The sequence below is a fragment of the Chamaea fasciata genome, unplaced genomic scaffold (assembly GCF_029207755.1).
Source record: "Chamaea fasciata isolate MVZ Bird 193981 ecotype frontalis unplaced genomic scaffold, bChaFas1.0.hap1 SCAF_8, whole genome shotgun sequence".
NCBI classification, from domain to species: Eukaryota; Metazoa; Chordata; class Aves; order Passeriformes; family Sylviidae; genus Chamaea; species Chamaea fasciata.
In genome coordinates, this window is record NW_027094093.1 from 36549561 (window position 1) to 36559558 (window position 9998).

Sequence of the window (9998 nt, forward strand, 5' to 3'; positions counted from 1 at the left end):
GCTAAAAATCAACTCATCTGTTTAAAAATTAAAAAAAAAAAAAAATCTAAATACAAATACCTCTAAAAGCACCATTGGGAAAAAAAAATTATTACTGAAATGTCGCCTATTCCTATTCCATCCTAACAAATCTTTCAGTGCCATAAGAGAGACTGAAAGCAGCCCTGAAAATAATTTATTTAATGACGGGATGAAAAAAGAGAGTGAGGGGAAGACAAAAATAGCTGCGGACCAAATTTGCACGGAGCGTAACATGAAAGTTTTCTGGGAGGCTGGCGGAGCTCTCGGAGTTGGGCTGTTGCAGGGACATTCATCTAACCAAATATGAGGCCCTATGGGAACTCTGAGGAGATTAAAAAGAAATAATGAAGGCATAATTGTGGGTTAGCTGGGAATAGTTCTTTCTCCTCCTCAGCATATGGAGAAGTGTGTCAGTCAGATGGTGCACACTGGAAGGTATAATACCTGAGGGGTTTGAGCGGCTGATGCTTCTTTATCTCTTTGTTTTGCTTTCAAATTTCTTTTTTCATCTGTTATTTTAAGAGATACCAGGGCTCGAGGTATTCTCTGTGGGTTTGTCTCGCCTTTCTTTTTTTTTTTTTAATTTTTTTTTCTTTTTTCTTTTTTTTTTTTTTTGGTGTCTTCCTCAGGGTGGGAAATTGGAGAGCCACATTTATTTATGCATTGAAAATTCTTTCCTGTCCTTGCAGGTGGAGCATACCTGCTCACGCCTGATCAGAATTATAAAGGTGAAGATCTACAACAATGTTTTAAAGGAATTTTTAAAAGGACTTCTTAAAAAGACCAAACACTGTAGACCACCACTCTTGACAGTATTCTTTAATTTGCTTTAATATCTATTAGTTCTACGGGATCAAATTGCTCCTCCTTGATTTCAACTCTTTCAAACCTATTCTTTTCCACCTGATGAAACAGCTCCCATCAGAGAACGTGGATGGAGCGATTAAACTGATTTTAATGTCATCAGAACCAAACCTCAACATTCATGCAGGCAGCACAGGCAGCGGCTTTCCTTCAAATGAGCTCAGATTACAACAGCGAGCACCCTGTTATAGGTGTGTGCCAGGTGAAAATTACAAAGCCCGGACTGATAATATTGAAGCGCAGGCTAAGTTTCAGCCTGCACGTGTTGCCTTAAGCTCAGCCCAGACAAAACCACGTGCAGAAAACCAAACACCAGTGCCCACCTATCACCTTTTTCACCTTCAGCACAGGAACTCCCCTGTCTGTGAAACCCTCAGCTAATGCAAAAGACAGGTTTAAGTCCCAGTGCAGACGCAGAAACATAAAGCAGAGTGACACATCTTGAGGCAAATTGGTTCGGAGCTGCTTTGTGTCCCCTCCTGTTCCTCTCCTTTCTCCACAGGGATGGGAGCAGGCTGCTCCTGCTCTTAGGAGACAGAGAGCCACAACACCTCCTCACGTCAGCCAGCATCTCATCCTGCCCATGCTGCTGGAATGCAGCAGCTCCTCAACCCCAGGGACAACCATCTGCGTTTCAGAACCAGTTTTCAGCCCTCTCATGGCACAAAAGATCAAAAATTACCTGCTCAGTTTCCCTGTGTAGTGCCTTGAGAACGTGCCTGTTATTAGGGAACACAAATGCTGAGAGTGGAGCCAACTCTCCAAATTTTCTTGATCTAGCAAATAACCCCCTCTTCAACCCAGAATATGTAAAGGGTAAGTGATCTCTTGATGTTTCAGAAAGAGATCGTAGGGTCTGCCTCAAACCAGGCCAAGTGAAATGGAAAAACAGGTCACCCTCTCCAGGCTGACTTCTCCAAACCAGCAACAAAGAGAAATAATTCAATTCAGCAGCTCAACATCACCTTGCTGCCACTTAGATAATGATTGAGAGAAAGGAAAATCACTTGCAAAAAAAAAATAAAAAAAAAATCAAACAATGTAAAGAAAAGCTTTCGGTTGAGAATATTTATGTGACTTTTGAAGCAAATCCCAAGTATGAGTACACGAGAAATTCTGCACAGCTTGGAGGAAGAAGCTCGGGGAGTTTTGGGGCTTGAGGTGGTAGATGGGGCAGGGATTTAGAGGGATTTTGGAATAAATTCACTGGCAGACACATAACTGGCTCCTTTTGTGGACACAGCCATGGGTAAGGCTACAGGGTACATGGAGTTCACCCAGTTTGGACGGAATGGGGTTTAATCCTGCCCAGGGCTTGGAGGCTGATATTTGACCCCCCCTTTCATGTTGAACAGGCATTTAGCCCAAATCATAACCTGGGCCGTCGTTAGCAGAACTTCCAAAAATATATTTGAGCCCACTTATGAAAATTAAGCAGAGCAACAAAATTATTAATAATTGGTAGGAAAAAAAAAAAAAAGGCAGGAAGTACTGGAGATTAAAAGATGATGTATTAGCCTGGAAAGAGCGAGTCTCCAGAAATTATCCTCATTTTTTTTTAAGTTGAAATGGGTGAAAGTATTTTACAAAAGTTGTTTTTAATGAGACATTTTCTCTACATCATATCAGGACAGAACTGTGAACTTTTTTTAATGGAATTACTTGACAAACTGATCAGTGCCATATCACTGCCTCCAGACACAGTTCTTTTAATGATGTCCAAACTACTTAACTATTAAAATGAAATTGTGAGCCAGCACAGTAGGAAGTAGATTGAGCAAGCTGAAGATCAAAGAAGATACCATCACAGTGGCCTTTGTGTGCTCACTGTAGGTTTGCTCTGACTGAAGGGTAAAGTAGTGGTGAATTGAATTAGATTGGGTTGGTTCTGTACCAGAGCACTGAAGGCAACATAAAAGAAGGGTCAAATAAAATAGCACGAGCCTACCTTACCCTGGGCAAGATTAAAACTGAGTCTGGATTGCCATCAGCCATCTTATCACTTTGTCTAAACAGTGCTGGGAACACAAATTCATTTGTTTATTGTGTTGTTCTGTACTTTTTGTGCACTCACTTTACTCACAGGTAAATGGGATCACGGAATCACAGATTAATTTGGGTGGGGAGGGGCCTTAGAACTCAACCAGGGACACCTTCCGCTATCCCAGGTTGCTCCAAGCCCTGTTCAACCTGGCCTTGGACACTTCCAGGGATGGGGTTTAATATTTACCATAAGGTTTTTCTTAAAGGAGAATTAATTAAAGAAAAAGATGCCACAAGATTCCCTCATTTCCAAAAGAAATACAGAGAGAAACTCATGAAGTAGATGCAGACCTACAAACTTTTCCCAGACGCTTGGATACTGAAAAAGAACCGGGAAGGATAATGTTCTTCCCGCTGCTCCCATTCCTTCCTGACCTTCACAGCAGAGATTTTTGGTAAAGAATAAAGATAAATAAATGAATTAAGAATTCAACTCCTTTGGAAACATCAGAGATGCTGTGAGCACTGCCCTTCCTTGGAGAGCTTGACTCACCTGGTACTGGCAGTGAGATTAAATCAGATGCACAACACCTCTACCCAGCCCTAATTTTGGGGAAGGCAAACACAAAATGGAATCCAATGGGTAACAACACAAGAAACCCACAACTGTTCATTAAAAATGACCTTGATTTAAAGGATTTTGTATTTGCACCTCTTAAAACAACACCAAACCCACTTATTTTTTTGTTCCAGGTTTTCACTCTTTTACTTACATTGAACTTGCACTCTTTTAGGACTATTTTCAGCTTTAGGCTCTTGTTTTTAACAATCCCAGGCTGAAACAGTGAAGAGGCTGAAGGAGAGACCATCAGCATTTCAGGACAAAAGTGATTTATTATTTACCTTCTCACTTTATGCCACAGCCACTCCTTCTCCAGGAGCAGTACGGGCATGCAGCTCGTGCTGCAATTTTAAAATTTATTTAAATGAAAGGTGAATAAATTTTAAATATTAGCAAGAAGCTACAGGTGCTCGGGGAGAAGTTATTTGTATTTTATGGGATTCATTTTCTGCACAGTATGTGGAGAGAATTAGCCACAAAACTTTGTTATTACCCAGAGAAGTTCCCTGTTTAATTCTCCTTTGTTTTTTAGAAGATTTACCTCTCTGTGCTGTTTTAATATTTAAAATATCAGCGTTTGGGCAGGGGAACAGGGAAAGGAGGAGAGTTTGGGGCTGGTTTGAGTGTTTGAAATGTATCCAGGGGGTGTTTTAGGGGTTTTGAGGGTTCATCCATCCCTGCCAGGATCCCACATTGCAGAGGGCGAGCCTGGGCAGGTCCTTTCAGCCTAAATACATCCCTACTCTGAGTATTTGGGCTAAATTTCATGGAAAATACTCTTTCTGAATTAAATCAGATTGAAGCAATGTTTGACACCATCCCTCCATCAAAACTCAAACCACTGCCACAAAGAACTTGCCACGAGAGGGGGGAAATTTGTGTAGACATAATAGGTAAAGAGAAATTACTGATTCAGGAACTATTAATTCTCCTTAAAAGAGGAAAACTGCAAATTAGTCCCTGAAAGAGGGCAGTCAAAGAACAAAACCTGCCCATGAGCTCTCTCCTTGTGTGACTTTCTCAGATTTTTTTGTCTGGGGTATTTAATTTTGGCATTTTGCTTCTCTAAAGCGGAGGGGAACAGCTCATTTTGGAGTCCTGATGAATCACTGGGTTAGACGTCCAATAACAACTGTGATCTGAGATAATACAACTCGTGCATCAAGGAATCCTTGGATCTTCAGTGGAGGAACAGAGCCCCAAGGCACACACACAGTTTCAATTTTCTAAAGTTCCTGCGTTCTCATCCACTTCATAATTACACATGGAGAATTTTAATTTGCATTTTTGCAGAAGTTCCCCCCCCCAAAAAAAAAAAAATCACACCACGCTTTTTTCCTCCCCCACAAATGTCGCAAAGATTTATGTCACACCATGACTTAAAACTGTTTCATTAACAAGGATTAATTAAACACCAGGTGGATTGGACAAGTGGGCTATGTCCTAAGTTTCAGAATTACAGGAGGAAATCAAGAAGCAGATTCGGGTGTGATCCTCTAAAGTAAAAAAACCTGTAGCTTTGAACTCAGAGAACTGAAACTTGACTAACATTGGATTTCACCTGCTAAAATTCCAGCAATTCCAATTTCAGGGATATTTCCACGCTCCTCTAAAGTTTATTTTCTATTTTTTCCCTAACTCTATAATGTCATATACACTCTATATATCTTCTTTTAAAGTTTAAATCTTATTTTTCCACCTGAACATCGATCCAGATTTCTTTGGTTTTGTGGCAATATTAGAAGAAAAAAAAAAGTCAGAAAAAATATTTAGACTAACATTTCATTTGCCTTTTTGTATTTGTAGATATAAATGAACAGTGATATTTCTCTGGTTTAAATTAATTTTGGTAGCCCTGTTACAAAACCCAGATCTTTTCTGTAGCATGAGATGGAGAAACAAGGAAGAAACAAAATCCAAGTTTAAACTGAAAAAAAAAAACCAAAAAACAAGGGAACTTTTCCACTCCCTAACCTGCTCCCTATGATTTCTCCATCATGCAGGTGATGGGCTTTTTTGATGAGATGGGCACTTTTGTAACTTGCAGAGTATTAAAAATATTATCACAGCTCAAGACATCTTAGTAGCCACCACAACAAAATAAAAAAAAAATTAATTATGCTGATAATAAGATTTTAGCTACTATTAGAAGCCTGGTAATTTGCCAATGGTAAAAAATAATCAGCAGGTATTTCAGTGTGCATGAGGAAAGTGAACTGAAAAAAAAAAACCCAAACCTTGTTCAATTTAATTTGTGCTCGCTGGAGTTGTGGCACGAGGTGTATTCTCATTTTTAACTCCTTCAGCATGAGCAACTCAGCAAAGTGTCCTCACCAGAAACATTTCTCCTTCCCAACTCTTTCATTATATTTACTAACACCTCAAATCAAAGCCCAAAGATAACATTTACCAAAATCTTTAATTTCATAAAAACTGAATCGTGTTTCCACACCAGACTACACCAGGTCAAAGGAGATCTTCTATTCCCATTGGCTCATACTAATTGCACAAATAAATTCTTTGCAGGACAGTACACCTTGAATTTCCTGTACTACAACAGTTTCTTAGTTCACAGACATCTTCCAAGAGTGAAACACTTCAGTCTGGAATTACTCAGATAACCTTAAAAACCCTTTTTCCTGAAGATGAGCTGAAGAGCAGCGTGCCAAATCAAGCGAGAAGCGTTTTCCTTGTGGGCATTTTCTAAAAAAATCCCCCATTTATATTCAAAAAAAAAAACCAAACCAACAAACCAAAACACAACTTTTGGAATAAAACAGAGTTCTCAAGAAATAAACCAGATCATAAAAATTATGAGAGCACCTCATCCTTTTTCGGAGTAAAGCCAAGTTCCCCTCATTTATTCAAAGCCACCTCTTAGCACAAGACTTACCAAGGACACCAGGACATGTCCCTGCAGAGGAGCCACCTGCCTGTGGTGGTGACAGGTCTGGAGAGCAGCAAGGACACCAGGGAGGAGAGTTTAAAAACTCCTGAGCCTGGATTCTCAATTACCAAAACCACCTGAAGGCACAATATTAATGGGTTATCTTAAATAAAGCAAAGAGTGACCAAGGGCTCCTTTGCCTCCTGAAACTTCTCAATCTCTCTTTTAAGGAGAAAAACCTGAGAAAACTTTTTCTCTCCTGTATATCAGCTGCAGTTTCAGTTCCCTGAACGGCTGAAATGCCTTCATCAGCCTCACCCAACAGTAATTTCCTCAACAACCTGGGAAAAGCCACCTGCCCTCCCTAAAATTTAGAGCAGGAATTTTGTGCTCTTGCTGACTGGAAAGTGCTGCATGGGATGTTGCTCAACATCTCCTGGAATTTCAGAGTGCAGCTCCCCAAGCCAGGGTTTTAATCCTCCACCCTCTCTGTCTGGCACACAAACTGCACGTGGTCACATCTTATTGTTTCAAGGATAAAGATTGTTCAAGGCATCTGACACTACATTTAAATTATTCATCTGCGGGTATTATTTATTCATCAGCTCTTGAGTTATCTTGCTTTGCTGGAGTACCTGGTTTTTATTGCTCACAGGGAAAAAAAAAATTAAAAAAAAAAAAAGCCAAAACATGACATTTTCTTTGTTTTAATTGAGATTTTTGTGACTTTTTCAAGCTGCTGATTGGGTGGCACTGATAACTGCCTGTGCTGGGTGTTGACAAGTTTTGAATAATTTCTGAGCGTAGGTATTGCAAGGTGTTGCCAAGCCCTGCCCTTGATTTTCAGTGACCTGGCCAAGCTCTGAATTTCTGGGGGACAATAAGAGACTTTGGGAGACTCCTCTGAGGGCCACAGACTATATTTGGTGTTGTACATGAGGAGTTTGATATTTGGGAATGGGAGGGATGGGTCTCACCCAAACTACCACCAGAGTGCCAATAATCAAAAATCCTCAGTGTGGAAGTGCAGCATGGAGCAGCCTCAGCCCCTTGGCTGTTGCTGTATAAATCAAATACTAAACATATTTTATACCTTCAGACCAGAATTTTTTCCTCTGGGCATAGCCAGCCAGCAAAACCTGGGATGAAAGAGCCATAAAGGTGTGTCTGGGACACCTCTTTTGCCAGCACAAAGCTGGGAAAAAACAAAACTTCCCAGATTTTGGGTCTCATGCTCTGGAATAAAAGTGAATTTTGTGGAACTACAGTTCTTTTATTATGGTTTCTCTACTCTCTGATTGCACACACTCTCGATATTTAAAATGGTGAGTCCCCCAGCCATGAATGGAAATATTTCTGACCACAGAACTGCCACGAGGTGAAAATGGCAATCACATGGTGTTTGAAGTGGAAGAAGCACAAAAGGACAATCCCAAAATTTCTTCAAAGCACAAAACCACTGACATTTTCATGATGAGCATAGAATCACTTGGGTTTGAAAAGTCCTGTAAGACCTTCAGATCCAACTCCCAGCACTGCCAAGGCCACCCATGCCCCCAAATGCCACATCCACATGGCTTTTAAATCCCTCCTGGGATGGAGGACTCCACCACTGCCCTGGTCATCTCTGTTTTCTTTGACAGCCCTTTCAGTGAAGAATTTTTTTCCTATATCTGATCTAAACCTCCTTAAAACACTTCTAGGAGTGCAGAGCTAAAACTGAGACTTTCCTATTTATGAAGGTAGTAACTTAAGGTCTGACACCTTCCTGCAGTGAAACCCCCAACACTCCAAAATATATTTAAGAGAAAAACTACAGCAGGAATGATCCCACTTCCCAATTTTGCAGACAACACACTAACAAAGCCCCTGCTCACCACGGTGGGTTTTGCACCATATGACTTCTCAGTAACGTTTTAAACGTCCAAAAAAAAAGGTCTGCAAGGCTTAATTCACCAGTTCAGACATTTCCCTTCCAGTTAAAAGTTGGCTTGCGATGAAGGCTTCAGTCTGGGAACAATCTTTACCCACTTGAAGGGGGAAAGAAATCCCAGCATCTTACTCCTAGGCACTGTTGTTATGGTGGAATAAATTGCATTTTATCAGTTTCAGCTGGTTTTGGTTTGGTTGGTTTTTTTTTTTCCCCCGGCTTGTACATAAAAATCTGTTTTAAGCTGAAGTCCTTCAAGGTTTACTAACCAAATTTCGCTATCAGTTACACATGCAGCCCTATTAATGCTAATGAGCTGCTTGAATTTAAGCAAGGGTAGAATTTGATCTTTCCCCTATTATGTTGTAGGCTGTCTAGGTATTTGTCTGCCTTAACTTAAAATCTGTTTAGCAATTTCTCCTCTCTAATGAGGAAGCCTTGTAAAACCAGATCACAAAATGCCGAAGGTACAACACCACCAGGTCAGAACTGCATCTCCTCTCTGACAATGCCCACTGCTGGGTGTTTCCTGGAGAGAACCCAGAGCCTTGAAATGAGCTATTATAGAACAGTTTGCCTAGAGAAAAATCTTCTTGACCCGCCTCTCTCCTGGCTTGTGCTCTGAACCATGAGTTTCCCACTCTTTAGAGAGTTTTTAAAAACAGGTTCCTGTAATCAGATCTGTGAATGACAGTCCAATTTTGCAGCTACAGAGGGGCCTGGGCAGTGTGTGCACAACAGCTCCCATTAATACCCAATTACTCGATGTATTTACAAGCCATTTACTTTGTTCAGATTGCAATTCATTCTGCAGCGGTTCCAAAGCAAAGCCTCCTCTCCGGATCAGCTCACGTTACAGCCCTGGCCGCAGGTTTTTAATAATTTCTGATTTAAGAAAAATTAATGCTTAATTACAATGAGTTTGAACTCGAGAAGGGCTGCAGCAATTAGACCCTTCCTCTTTTCCCCTTCTGCCTGCCTCTGCCCTTCTTTCACCCACAGGCTGCCAAAAGAACATCAAAACTAAAAAATCCAGAGTTTTGGCTTTAGGAACAGTTTTAACTTTGTACCCTGATACTTGTAATGATGCAGCATTTGTTTGTCACTTCTTTCCAAGCCTTTCCTTACCCAGTTCACAGAAAACACTTGCTCTGTGTATTAAGATGAGTGGGGAAAAAAAAGATTAAATAGAAAGAATTACCTGTGTAATTTTATAATCTGTCTAATTGTACACAAGTTTCTGTATTATATGTATAACTGTATGTGTTATCTTTGATGTTTATCAGCCTCAGTGCACAAGCTGGAGAGTATATAAGAAAAGAAAGATAATTCATCATCTCTATTACAGGTTCTGGTGGGATGTTAAGTTCCCTAACCCAAACTATTCCCGGCAGGCTGTTATTTCTGAGCCCCTGAATTTCTGGATGAAAAGCACGAGCTGGTTCCCAGCTGCAGCTCCACTCCAGGGACTCCAAACAGGGAGTCAGGATCCCTTTGTGTTACCTGGAGCCCTGGGGGAGCTGCTCTTGGCTGACATTCCCATGCCTGATCCAGGCTCCTGATCTATTAGCACAGGAATCACTCCACCCACCGGGGGGTCCTGACAATTAACCACCGTTCCTAAAGCAGTCAGATATTTCACAGACAGCAAATGAGGCAAATTAGGGATGACAGCTTCAGGGCACCAGGTC

General features: G+C 40.8%; 1 long non-coding RNA gene across 1 annotated transcript in view; it reads right to left on the reverse strand.

The window, feature by feature from the left end:
- The window catches only part of LOC136293024 (uncharacterized), a 32854-nt gene extending 26237 nt beyond the window's left edge, over positions 1-6617 (reverse strand). The window contains exon 1 of the long non-coding RNA XR_010722064.1: positions 6384-6617. This is a non-coding gene — a long non-coding RNA (uncharacterized lncRNA). The remainder of the gene's footprint in view (positions 1-6383) is intronic.
- Between the last annotated feature and the right edge of the window lie 3381 nt (positions 6618-9998).